Below are 13,927 nucleotides of genomic sequence, written 5' to 3' on the forward strand. Positions count from 1 at the left end.
AAACTGCCTGGCAGTTCTACCTGATGGACCCAAAATTCCTAGCCAAACGAGAGCCATAGGCGGATGATGCCAAAGAAAAAAAAAAACCCAAGGGCAATAGCACATGATGATCAAGTGTAACTGCTTTCAAGATGTTAGTGCCAAAGCACCCAAGAGCAAGCCTATGAAGCTCAGTAGGTGTAGGGAAGAAAACGATGACTGCAGGGTGACCGTAGCTATAGCGCCAGACGTGAAGGTGGACTCCGAGTGAAAAGATCCACGATGTCGTCGACATTCGACGAAAGCCGCTGACATGAACCTCACGACGAAACGTGGACAGTTCGGAACTGCCCTGCCCGACAAAGAGTGCGGTGGTGCTGAAAAACACCCTCTCCCTTTACTTCCAAAGGGCCCATTCCGCTATGGACCTCTCCTCTAAGCTACCACCAAATAGGCTCCTGTGACAGTGAAGATTTTCCCCTTCTCCAAACACTGGCCCCAACACTTAGCTTTTGGAAGACAACCGGAGAAAATCCAACGTCCATTGGACCTGGACGGCGAGACGTGCACTACGTCCGCTGCGGTGCTGCCGCTTCGAAACTCCGGCTACGCGCCGCCTGACGATACCCAAGGCGACATGGAAAATGCGACTAGCGCCCTCCAAAAGAAAAAACCCCGGGACTCGGACGCACCGCTGCCCCAGCTCACCTGAAATCTTTATTGCACTGCACAGGCAACCCGGAGCATACGTGCAAAAGGAAAAAGCACACTGTTAGCAGGCTGCTGCATAACAGTCACCCATTAGTCAGCCCACCTACCCGCCAACTCACCCGGTAGCATCTGTTCCTCCGCAAGCCTAGGGCACCGATGCCACCTGCAAATCAACAAAGCAAAAACAACCACGCTTAGATACTGGAAAACACCACCCACCTGACGTGAACAGCACACTGCGCTATACGTTAAGTTTGCACCCACCTGGCCTCAGACATGGGGACCAGAGATATGTGGCAAGACAACGGCCTACAAGAACAAGAAAAAAAAAATACTCAGATCTTACACTTTCACCAGAAATTAAGACCTGAGCAGAAACAACTGGTTCCTTCCATGGCACAATGCTCACCTGGCCCACATCACCTGCTGCTACCCCACTTGACAAGAACAACAACAAGAACACTGCTGTAACACTTCCGTATGCTTCCACTATAAACACAAATGATGACCGATCTTCTCAGAGAAACCTGCTGACCGAGGATGGAGCAGTCTGTCGCAACTTGAATCCATCAGCATCTAAAAAAAAAGATAGCACTAATGTCAGACAACAGATGGATCACATAATAGACTTAGACATCTTCTGTCAATCAATAAATACCATTTAGAGTCTATCTACACCCTGCAGTACACATTTCAAATCCCCTAGACTTGCCTTATTACACCAGGCTAGGCAGCAGAGCAGAGCAGATCCACGACAAATACATACACATCACCCGTGACAAATAACAGGACAAACAGGGAGGGACACAACACAGACAGAAGCTCTGAGCATGAATAAAGCCCATAATTACGTAGAGAAAGCAGAAAGTGATAACCTAGGGGAAACGAAGGGCCGGCCCACGAGACTCACAGAAGCCTGCAGGAACAAGATGCTAAGAAACTGAGGTCTTCCAAGAACCGCACAAGAGGACGCCTGAGAAGCCTGTCCTAAGAATGATCTACCTAGCCTGGCATTCTCACAAGTCCTAAGCCGCTGCAATGGATCCTTGCGGCACGCAGCTGTCCCTACCGCTCTGAACGAGACCTTAAAAGACATCTGACTGCGTGTTGCTAAAGAGAGATGCGACTGCGACGCCTGTCCGGACCCCCGAGTCAAAAGGCCTGTGGCACGGGTGCCGGGCCGAGCGAGGCAAAGATCACGGATGCCGGGACGCCCCTCAGACGGCTAAGGTAGAAAAGACAACTGACACGCAGACCCCGAACGACACGCAAGGCACAGGAGACAAGTGACACGACAAACACCGGAACTGCTCTGCCCTGCGCGCCTCAGCGCTGACATCAAAAGGGACCCTTCCCCTTCAGGTGGCCTAAGGAGGCACTTCTGACACATCCCCAACTCCAAAACAGACTCCAAAATCCCTCCCGGGCACTCCCAACCCAGCACCCCGCTTTCCTCCCCTCAGTGCTTCACAGCCCCCGACTTATCTCGCATGCATCCGGCCACGCAAATCCCAGTCGACTGCAAATTAAGGCCCCCTCCCCGTCCGGGAAGTTCCGCTGTCACCGAGATCTCATCTCTTCCTCTGCCAAGACAAAGAAAAGAAAACACCAGTGCGCAGTCTTAACAGCACGTGGGCCAACACCTGACAAGTCTGCCACTCACCTTCTCCTCAGAGTGCCCTGGCGCTCGGCCCGCAAGCTTCGGCCTCCGACGCCGCCGTCGCAAGGTACGCCTAGGTAAAGTGGAGACGAGGTGACCGGGCACGGCTGAAACCTGAGTGGACCCTCGCTCCTCCTCCCTACCTCCCCGACTCACCGCAACTCCTCGACCATCCCTGTGAGCCACCCCAACGGGACCTTGAAGTATAAAATGGGTCGGCTTCGTCGCGAGGTCCCATGATACTTCGGGAGAGCTCTGGAGTGCAGGAAGCTTGGTCCCTCCGCCACCTAATGACAGGGGCTCGACTAACGCCGAGTCGATAGCCTAAAGCACGCAAACGAGAAGGGATGGTTAGGGTTGCCCCGAAAACTGACTCCTGAGGGAGAACAACTGCTTCTCTCCGCTGCTCACCTGGCATGCTTGACCTCGATTGCTGCTGTCTGCCTGGACTTCCTATTAATAACGACAAAGAAGAGTGCTGTAGCAGACTCACCACCGATGCTGCCCCTGCAAACACAAACAGTGACTGACCTGCACGTGGGAACTCCTTGACCCGGGACTGGGGGCTCTGCCACAGATTTCGTCGATCTGCATCTGAAAGAAAGTTAGGGGAAAAGTCAGACCACTGCAGGATCACTTTACAGGTCCAAACATCTTGTGAGAATCTAGCAATACCATCTAGAGCACAACTACATCCCCCACTCCAAATTGCTAGTGTCCAGGACTTGTGCGATTACACCAGGCTACGCACAAGGACAGAGCAGCTCCGGGACAAATACGTGCAGACACCCGTGACAAATATGTGCAGACACCTGTGACACGGGACAGGACGAGACAAACGAGGGGACACAACAAGAAGAAAAATCCCTGGGCAGGAAAAATGGCCACGAGGACTGAGAGAATGTGGAAGGGGATGACCTAGGTGAGACGGAGAGCTGGCCGATGAGGCTCACAGATGCCCACAGGAACAAGATGCTAAGAAACTGAGGTCTTCCAAGAACCGCACAAGAGGACGCCTGAGAAGCCTGTCCTAAGAATGATCTACCTAGCCTGGCATTCTCACAAGTCCTAAGCCGCTGCAATGGATCCTTGCGGCACGCAGCTGTCCCTACCGCTCTGAACGAGACCTTAAAAGACATCTGACTGCGTGTTGCTAAAGAGAGATAAGACTGCGACGCCTGTCCGGACTCCTGAGTCAAAAGGCCTGTGGCACGGGTGCCGGGCCGAGCGAGGCAAAGATCACGGATGCCGGGACGCCCCTCAGACGGCTAAGGTAGAAAAGACAAGTGACACGACAGACCCCGAACGACACACACGGCACAGGAGACAAGTGACACGACAAACACCGGAACTGCTCTGCCCTGCGCGCCTCAGCGCTGACATCAAAAGGGACCCTTCCCCTTCAGGTGGCCTAAGGAGGCACTTCTGACACATCCCCAACTCCAAAACAGACTCCAAAATCCCTCCCGGGCACTCCCCACCCTGCACCCCGCTTTCCTCCCCTCAGTGCTTCACAGCCCTCGACTTATCTCGCACGCATCCGGCCACGCAAATCCCAGTCGACTGCAAATTAAGGCCCCCTCCCCGTCCGGGAAGTTCCGGCTGCCACCAGGATCTTATCTCTGCCTCTGCCAAGACAAAGAAAAGAAAACATCAGTGCGCAATCTTAACAGCACGTGGGCCAAAACCTGAGAATTCTGCTACTCACCTTCTCCACAGTGCGCCCTGGCGCTCGGGCTGCACGCTTCGGCCGCGTTTGGAGGCCGACACCGCTGTCGCAAGGTACACCTAGGCAATGTGGAGAAGAGGTGACTGGGCATGGCTGAAACCTGAGTGGACCCTCGCGCCTCCTCCCTACCTCCCCGACTCACCGCAACTCCTCAGCCATCCCTGTGAGCCGCCCCAGAGGGGACCTTGAAGTATAAAATGGGTCGGCTTTGTCGCCGGGTCCCGTGATACTTCCGGAGGGCTCTGAAATGCAGGAAGCCTGGTCCGTCCGCCACCTGATGACATGGGTTCGGCTTATGCCGAGCAGATGACCTAAAACACGGAAATGAGAAGGGATGGTTAAAGCTGCACCCGAAACTGAGACCTGAGTGAAAGCAACTGCTTCTGTCCACTGCTCACCTGGCACGCTTGACCTTGACTGCTGCTGTCTGCCTGGACTTCCTATTAATAAAGACAAAGAAGAATGCTGTAACATAGTCACCATTGATGCTTCCCCTGCAAACACAAACAGTGACTGACCTGCACGTGGGAGCCCCTTGACCCGGGACTGGGGGCTCTGCCACAGATTTCAGCCATCTGCATCTGAAAGAAAGTTAGGGGAAAAGTCAAACAACTGCAGGATCACTTAACAGGTCCTAACATCTTGTGAGAATCTAGCAATACAACCTAGAGCACAACTACATCCCCCACTCCAAATTGCTAGTGTCCAGGACTTGAGCGATTACACCAGGCTACGCACAAGGACAGAGCAGCTCCGGGACAAATACGTGCAGACACCCGTGACAAATATGTGCAGACACCTGTGACACGGGACAGGACGAGACAAACGAGGGGACACAACAAGGAGAAAAAAAACCTGGGCAGGAAAAATGGCCACAAGGACCGAGAGAATGTGGAAGGGGATGACCTAGGGGAGATGGAGAGCCAGCCGATGAGGCTCAGAGAAGCCTGCAGGAAGAAGACGCTAAGAAAATGATGTCTCTCAAGAACTGCACAAGCAGACGCCTGAGAAGCCTGTCCTAAGAATGATCTACCCAGCCGGGCAGTCTCCCAAGTCCTAAGCCGCTGCAATGGATCCTTGCGGCACGCAGCTGTCCCTACTGCTCAGAACGAGACCTTAAAAGACATCTGACTGCGTGCTGTTAAAGAGAGATGTGATTGTGACGCCTGTCCGGACTCCCGAGTCAAAAGGCCTGTGGCATCGGTGCCGGGCTGAGGAAAGCAAAGATCACGGCTGCCAAGACGCCGCTCAGACAGCTAAGGTAAAAAGGACATGTGACACAACAGACCCAAACGACACACAATGCACAGGAGACAAGTGACACGACAAACACCGGAACTGCTCTGCCCTGCGCGCCTCAGCACTGAGATCAAAAGGGATGCTTTGCCTTTAGGTGGCCTAAGGAGGCACTTCTTAGACATCCCCATCTCCAAAACAGACTCCAAAATCCCTCCCAGGCAGTCCCCACCCTGCACCCCGCTTTCCTCCCCTCAGTGCGTCAGAGCCCTCCACTTATCTCGCACGTATCTGGCCACGGAAATCCCTGTCGAGTGCAAAAGAAGGCACCCTTCCCCGTCCGGGAAGTTCTGGCTGCCACCAGGATCTTATCTCTTCCAGAGGGCTCTGGAGTGTAGAAAACCCGGTCCTTCCGCCGCCTGATGACAGGGGCTTAGCATACCCCGAGTGGATGGTCTAACGCATGCAAATGAGAAGGGATGGTTAGAGTTGCACCAGAAACTGAGACCTGAGGGAGAGCAACTGTTTCTGTGCACTGCTCACCTGGCATACTTGACCTTTACTACTGCTGTCTGCCTGGACTTCCTAATAATAACGACAAAGAAGAATGCTTTAACATAATCACCATTGATGCTTCCCCTGCAAACTCAAACAAAAACTTACCTGCACATAGGAACCCCCCACGATAACGCCTAACTAGGTTCCCTGGTCACCCCCCTCTCCTAGTCACATTCCTCAGCTCATCTGAAGCCTCAATCTCAAACATTACCTTTGACACAGGGCAGATCCCTTTTGTGACACGATGAATGTGCCAAAAATATGTTGTACGTGACACAACCTGGAATTACAGGAATTGTGCTCCTCCTAAGGAAAAAAAAAACCACATAGCAACAAGATCAGAAATTACAAAAGCACCTTACCCCCCCTGAATGCACACCCCAAAATCATGACCTTAAATACTCCCTGTGTTCAATGTTGTTTTTTCCACAGTATCTTCAAAGCCTCTGTTGTTTTTGATGCCCTGTCTGATGCACTGTCTGAAAACAAGCTGAGGCAAGCTGAAGAAGCCTCTTCACTGAAGTAAGAGGAGAGCTCTTATCCCAGCTGATCCCAGAGAGGGAATGAAGCCCCTTAGCAAAACCTGGGGTTAATATACCCCTGATTGCACCCCACCTCTCATTCCCACAATGCCTGGGAAAGGGGAGGGGGGCAAATCCCACAGGGTATAAAAGACCTCAGAGCAGGTGCAGCTGTTTGGCTCCTCTGACTTGAATTCAAGGGCAGTAAAGGGTGTGATACAGAAGACATGACAGAGCTTTCTTTTTTGCTTGAGCTACTTGGACCAAAAGGACAGAAAACCGGTACGAAAAAAAGCTTTTTGTTTAGGCAGCGTAGCTAAATAAGTTGGGTAATCTGCAGTTATTTTATGTAATTATTTCTCAGTGGCTACTAAGTAATACTCTATGTTTGACTAAGTAGAGCAAAGAAGAATGCTAGTTATATGAATGATCTAAGTCTCCTTGGGACTACTAATTAGGACTATCTACATTATAAGTAAAAATAAGAAAAATAATTGTCTCCCGGGCAGCATAAAGGTTAAGTACCTGCCAGGCTCGCCTTCCTCTGAGATATTTACTCCTAGGGCACAGAAAGAAGTGCCCTGGAAGGTAGTTTTAAAACCTTAAAAAACTGAAAAAGACAGGGTCTTCTTCAAGTGAACCCCTTAAAATTAGGAAATGGGGCAATTACCTCCATTGAAACTGATACCATGGCAAATAAATAGCTTCTATCCTTTAAGTTAATCTCCTAAAATATTGGGAAAAGAGGGGTTTTCCTTACTTTAAGTCTCTCCAGTGATGAAGAAAGAGGGATTTGCCCCTCAATCCAAATGCTTAAGAAGGAGGGACAGCTGGGCTTCTCCCTCCCTGGAAGCCTTAAGACGACAAAAAGGGGGCAGTTACCCTTGATTCAAACCCATAAACAACATTGTCAAAGTTTTCCCCTTCTATTTAAACTGTAACATAAAGGAAAATGGGGATTCCCTGTCAATTAACACTCCTAACAGCATAAACAAGGCACAGGATCTTTCAATTAAGACATTAAAATTACAGGGGAAGCAGATTCCCTCATCATTTGAATACAAGAAATAATGGAAAAGGAAGCTTTTCCCCTCCATATAAACCCCTTTTCTCCTAAAAACCCCTCGCTTTTCTGGGAGTGCTGTGGAAAATCTGGCTGTTCTAGGAAGTGACTGACACAATAAGAGGGGAAAGTTGAAAGCTCTCCCCTGAAAACCCACATGCTGCCCAGCCTGCTCAGGTGGTGCCCCTTGGCAAGAGGGCTCTTCCCTCGGCGTGTTCTGAAACAGCTGCCCCTCCCGCCTAAGCCCCGCCCCTCCCGTCTAAGCCCCGCCCCCTCCCGCCTAAGCCCCGCCCCTCTCCGGCCTAAGCTCCGCCCCTCTCCGGCCTAAGCCCCGCCACTCTCCCGCATAAGCCCCGCCCCTCTCCCGCCTAAGCCCCGCCCCCTCCCGCCTAAGCCCCGCCCCCTCCGGCCCAAGCTCCGCCCCCCGGCCTAAGCCCCGCCCCCCCTCCGGCCTAAGCCCCGCCCCCCTCCCGCCTAAGCACCGCCCCCTCCCGCCTAAGCTCCGCCCCCTCCACCACAGTCCCGCCCCTCTCCGGCCTAAGCCCCGCCCCCCTCCCGCCCAAGCCCCGCCCCCCTCCGGCCTAAGCTCCGCCCCCTCCGGCCTAGGCCCCGCCCCAAAAAAGAAGAAAGACTATATGTCCGGTGCAGCAGTAGAAAATTTCAGGCTCCCAGGGAGTAAACATCTTCTTTGATAATTTCTTTTCTTTTTTTTTTTTTTTTTCCTCCATTTACTCCCTGGGAGCCTGAAATTTTCTACTGCTGCTTTTTCATTCTAAAGCAAGAAAAGACAGAAACATAAAAGGAGAGAAAAGGGAAAATGAAGATGACAAGACAGAAAGAAAAACCGAGACAGAGGAAGAAAAGAGAGAAAGGAGAAGAAAACACAAAAAAGAAGACAGAAAGTAAAAGGCAACACAACAGAGAAAAGAGCATGAAGGGGACAAGAGAAAAAAAAAAGGCAACACTGAGGGGAAGACAAGACACAAAACAGAAAGAAAAGCAAGAGAAAAAAGACAAAACAGACAGAGGAAGACACCAAAAAACAATATGGAGACAGATGAGAGGACAGAAATAAAGACAAACATCAATGACATTACCTTAAAAACCAGAAACGAATAGGGAGATACAATGACAGAGTGACCACGAAAGAGTCAGGAGTAAAGGGAAGAGGAGACTGAATTACAAACACTGACAGAAAGAGAAACACTTAAAGACAAACATATAAAACCATACTCACAACAAGAAAGATTACATAGAGATGCAGAAACACAAGAACAGAGAGAGAGAGAGAGAGAGACTGAAAAGGAGGTAGGATAAGAGGCAAAAAAATAAAAAGAAAGGTAGAAACAAAATTTAAAGTGGGAAACAAAAAGGGTTAAAGTGACAGGATAGCAAGGATGACAAACACAAAGGACGACACTTAAACTTAGGGAGAAAGGGAAAAGATTTAGAAGAGACAAAGAAACCCCAGTGAAAGCTAAACAGAAAGAAAATCAAGTACAAACAACAGACAAAACCAGACATGGAGTAACAAACAAATAGGAAAAGGGACATAGAGGAACTGGAAAAAATAAATAGGTTTAGAGGAGAATATATCTACAGAAGCACACCTACTGTCTCAGAAACCGTGACGAAGGGAAACGCGGCCAGACGCCGACAGAAGTAAAGATAGACACAGAAGGATAAAGTGAGGAATGGACTGAACATTAAAGTTAGAGGCAGAGTGAGAAATAGCGTGGCAAGGAAGTGACTACACCACACCAAATGAAGACAGAAGACTAATTTGGGGCCGGGGCAGAGGGGCAAGGGGTATGATTACTGGGCTGCTTCAACTTTATTTATTAAATTTTGGAGTTACACTTCAGCAAAACACAAAGCAACAATGCATACAAATATAAGTACATACACAAACACAAGGAAAAATACATTACACCTATGCACTCAAATATAAAAAGTGCAATGTACATAGCTAAGAACACATCAAAATACATAAACTGATGCAAACACAGACCAAAACAATGTACTACAAGCCAAATACATATTAACACATTAGAACCATTTCTCTGCTACAGAAAGGTGCATTGCACTTTGCACTTTGTTTTATTGCTACAGCCAAGCCAGAACACCAACAGCACACACCGCTCGGCCAACACGCTCTACTCCTCCACATTACGTGCAAACTCACCTTTGCACCCATCTCCACTGCCATGTAACACGTCACACATCATCACTCCTCAGGAAGGTGATTCCCAGGAACCTCCAAAAAAATCCTCCTGCCTGACGAAAACCCCGGTCCCCGGACGGTCCGCACCCTAACTTTGGCGATGAACGTCGCCTCGCGGACCGGCCGGGACCGAGGGAAAAAAAACCCAGCCGGGGGGAAAAAAAAAAAAACCCCGGCTGGGGATTTTTTATTCTAAATTTAAAAATTAGTTGAAAACCTGAAAGGTAAAGGCCACACACACAAGGTTAGAACCGGTCAACACACACAGCCCTCCTTCGGCTGACGCGCAAACCCACCCTCGCACTCATTGCAATCGCTCTGCTGACCCCTGGCCACCCGCACCCATTCAAGACACTCCTGGGGAATGTGGTTCCCGGGAGCCTCCAAAAAAATCCTCCTGCCTGACGAAAACCCCGGTCCCCGGATGGTCCGCACCCTAACTTTGGCGATGAACGTCGCCTCGCGGACCGGCCGGGACCGAGGGAAAAAAACCCAGCTGGGGGGAAAAAAAAAAAAAAACCCCGGCTGGGGATTTTTTATTCTAAATTTAAAAATTAGTTGAAAACCTGAAAGGTAAAGGCCACGCACACAAGGTTAGAACCGGTCAACACACACACGCATGGCCCTTCTTCGGCTGACGCGCAAACCCACCCTCGCACTCATTGCAACCGCTCTGCTGACCCCTGGCCACCCGCACCCATTCAAGACGCTCCTGGGGAACGTGATTCCCGGGAGCCTCCAAAAAAATCCTCCTGCCTGACGAAAACCCCGGTCCCCAGATGGTCCGCACCCTAACTTTGGCGATGAACGTCGCCTCGCGGACCGGCCGGGACCGAGGGAAAAAAAACCCAGCCGGGGGGGAAAAAAAAAAAACCCCCGGCTGGGGATTTTTTATTCTAAATTTAAAAATGAATTGAAAACCTGAAAGGTAAAGGCCACGCACACAAGGTTAGAACCGGTCAGCACACGCCCACACCTGCAGACGCAAACTCCCACACACAGAAAATCACACCCCATCACACACTTTTCCCCTTACACGCTGACTGCGACCCTTACGTTACACGCTACGCTGAGGAATACGCTTTGATACATCTTCTGACTGCAGCTCCCCGACGTCGAGCGCTAGATTCTGGGAATACGTGTTGGGACCCTGGGACCTGTTGGACAATGGGAGGCAGTCAACAACTGACTGTATGACAGCTAGGACCTAATCCCGCTCCCGGCCCATAAATTTTTTCCCAAGACCCCATGAAAGATGAATTGTAAAGTTTTGTAACTGCTACACCTAACCTTGACTACGTGCCTGGGCAGGGCAGCTCCGATCATCACTGTTATAATAGAGGCGCACACAACACAAACCAAGATAGATACATACGATATTATTATGCACAATGTAAGTGAGATACGTACAGAGACAAAAAGTACATACAATGTAAACTGATGGACGCGCTAACAACATAAGTACATTTGCTATAAGCCAACATACATAGGAACAACATAAGCACATACAGTATAAGCCAATGTAGGTAGGTACGACGGAAGTACGCTCAATATAAGCCAACATTGGTACAATACAAATGAGACCTTGACGTAACTCTCCGGAAGATTACTCGTTGACCCTATACCCTTTGAGAAGGCGCAAACTACGGAACTACTGCGGTCACGTGACGAGGGTCTATTATGCTGCCTATTGAACTCCAAGAGAATGGCACGGGAAGAGAAGATGCTACCAAAGGTGAGAAGGAAGATGGATGAGAACGTGTCATATACTTCCATCTCAAAAGGTAAAAGCATTAAGATGCCGGAACAAGCGATATCCGGGAAGGTACGTGAGTAAAATATGACTGACAAGGCACAAATCGATGCCGACAAACCCTCGAGACATAACGCAGACCTATGACACAGAAATCAATGGACACGGACACACGTAACGCAGACACAGACACACGTAACACGGACGCACGTAACACAAATGCAAGTGGAAACTGCCTGGCAGTTCTACCTGATGGACCCAAAATTCCTAGCCAAACGAGAGCCATAGGCGGATGATGCCAAAGAAAAAAAAAAAACCCAAGGGCAATAGCACATGATGATCAAGTGTAACTGCTTTCAAGATGTTAGTGCCAAAGCACCCAAGAGCAAGCCTATGAAGCTCAGTAGGTGTAGGGAAGAAAACGATGACTGCAGGGTGACCGTAGCTATAGCGCCAGACGTGAAGGTGGACTCCGAGTGAAAAGATCCACGATGTCGTCGACATTCGACGAAAGCCGCTGACATGAACCTCACGACGAAATGTGGACAGTTCGGAACTGCCCTGCCCGACAAAGAGTGCGGTGGTGCTGAAAAACACCCTCTCGCTTTACTTCCAAAGGGCCCATTCCGCTATGGACCTCTCCTCTAAGCTACCACCAAATAGGCTCCTGTGACAGTGAAGATTTTCCCCTTCTCCAAACACTGGCCCCAACACTTAGCTTTTGGAAGACAACCGGAGAAAATCCAACGTCCATTGGACCTGGACGGCGAGACGTGCACTACGTCCGCTGCGGTGCTGCCGCTTCGAAACTCCGGCTACGCGCCGCCTGACGATACCCAAGACGACATGGAAAATGCGACCAGCGCCCTCCAAAAGAAAAATCCCCGGGACTCGGACGCACCGCTGCCCCAGCTCACCTGAAATCTTTATTGCACTCCACAGGCAACCCGGAGCATACGTGCAAAAGGAAAAAGCACACTGTTAGCAGGCTGCTGCATAACAGTCACCCATTAGTCAGCCCACCTACCCGCCAACTCACCCACTAGCATCTGTTCCTCCGCAAGCCTAGGGCACCGACACCACCTGCAAACCAACAAAGCAAAAACAACCACGCTTAGATACTGGAAAACACCACCCACCTGACGTGAACAGCACACTGCACTATACGTTAAGTTTGCACCCACCTGGCCTCAGACATGGGGACCAGAGATATGTGGCAAGACAACGGCCTACAAGAACAAGAAAAAAAAAATAGTCAGATCTTACACTTTCACCAGAAATTAAGACCTGAGCAGAAACAACTGGTTCCTTCCATGGCACAATGCTCACCTGGCCCACATCACCTGCTGCTACCCCACTTGACAAGAACAACAACAAAGAACACTGCTGTAACACTTCCGTATGCTTCCACTATAAACACAAATGATGACCGATCTTCTCAGAGAAACCTGCTGACCGAGGATGGAGCGGTCTGCCGCAACTTGAATCCATCAGCATCTAAAAAAAAAGATAGCACTAATGTCAGACAACAGATGGATCACATAATAGACTTAGACATCTTCTGTCAATCAATAAATACCATTTAGAGTCTATCTACACCCTGCAGTACACATTTCAAATCCCCTAGACTTGCCTTATTACACCAGGCTAGGCAGCAGAGCAGAGCAGATCCACGACAAATACATACACATCACCCGTGACAAATAACAGGACAAACAGGGAGGGACACAACACAGACAGAAGCTCTGAGCATGAATAAAGCCCATAATTACGTAGAGAAAGCAGAAAGTGATAACCTAGGGGAAACGAAGGGCCGGCCCACGAGACTCACAGAAGCCTGCAGGAACAAGATGCTAAGAAACTGAGGTCTTCCAAGAACCGCACAAGAGGACGCCTGAGAAGCCTGTCCTAAGAATGATCTACCTAGCCTGGCATTCTCACAAGTCCTAAGCCGCTGCAATGGATCCTTGCGGCACGCAGCTGTCCCTACCGCTCTGAACGAGACCTTAAAAGACATCTGACTGCGTGTTGCTAAAGAGAGATGCGACTGCGACGCCTGTCCGGACCCCCGAGTCAAAAGGCCTGTGGCACGGGTGCCGGGCCGAGCGAGGCAAAGATCACGGATGCCGGGACGCCCCTCAGACGGCTAAGGTAGAAAAGACAACTGACACGCAGACCCCGAACGACACGCAAGGCACAGGAGACAAGTGACACGACAAACACCGGAACTGCTCTGCCCTGCGCGCCTCAGCGCTGACATCAAAAGGGACCCTTCCCCTTCAGGTGGCCTAAGGAGGCACTTCTGACACATCCCCAACTCCAAAACAGACTCCAAAATCCCTCCCGGGCACTCCCCACCCTGCACCCCGCTTTCCTCCCCTCAGTGCTTCACAGCCCCCGACTTATCTCGCATGCATCCGGCCACGCAAATCCCAGTCGACTGCAAATTAAGGCCCCCTCCCCGTCCGGGAAGTTCCGCTGTCACCGAGATCT

This window comes from Anomalospiza imberbis, chromosome 7 (assembly GCF_031753505.1).
Source record: "Anomalospiza imberbis isolate Cuckoo-Finch-1a 21T00152 chromosome 7, ASM3175350v1, whole genome shotgun sequence".
NCBI lineage: Eukaryota > Metazoa > Chordata > Aves > Passeriformes > Viduidae > Anomalospiza > Anomalospiza imberbis.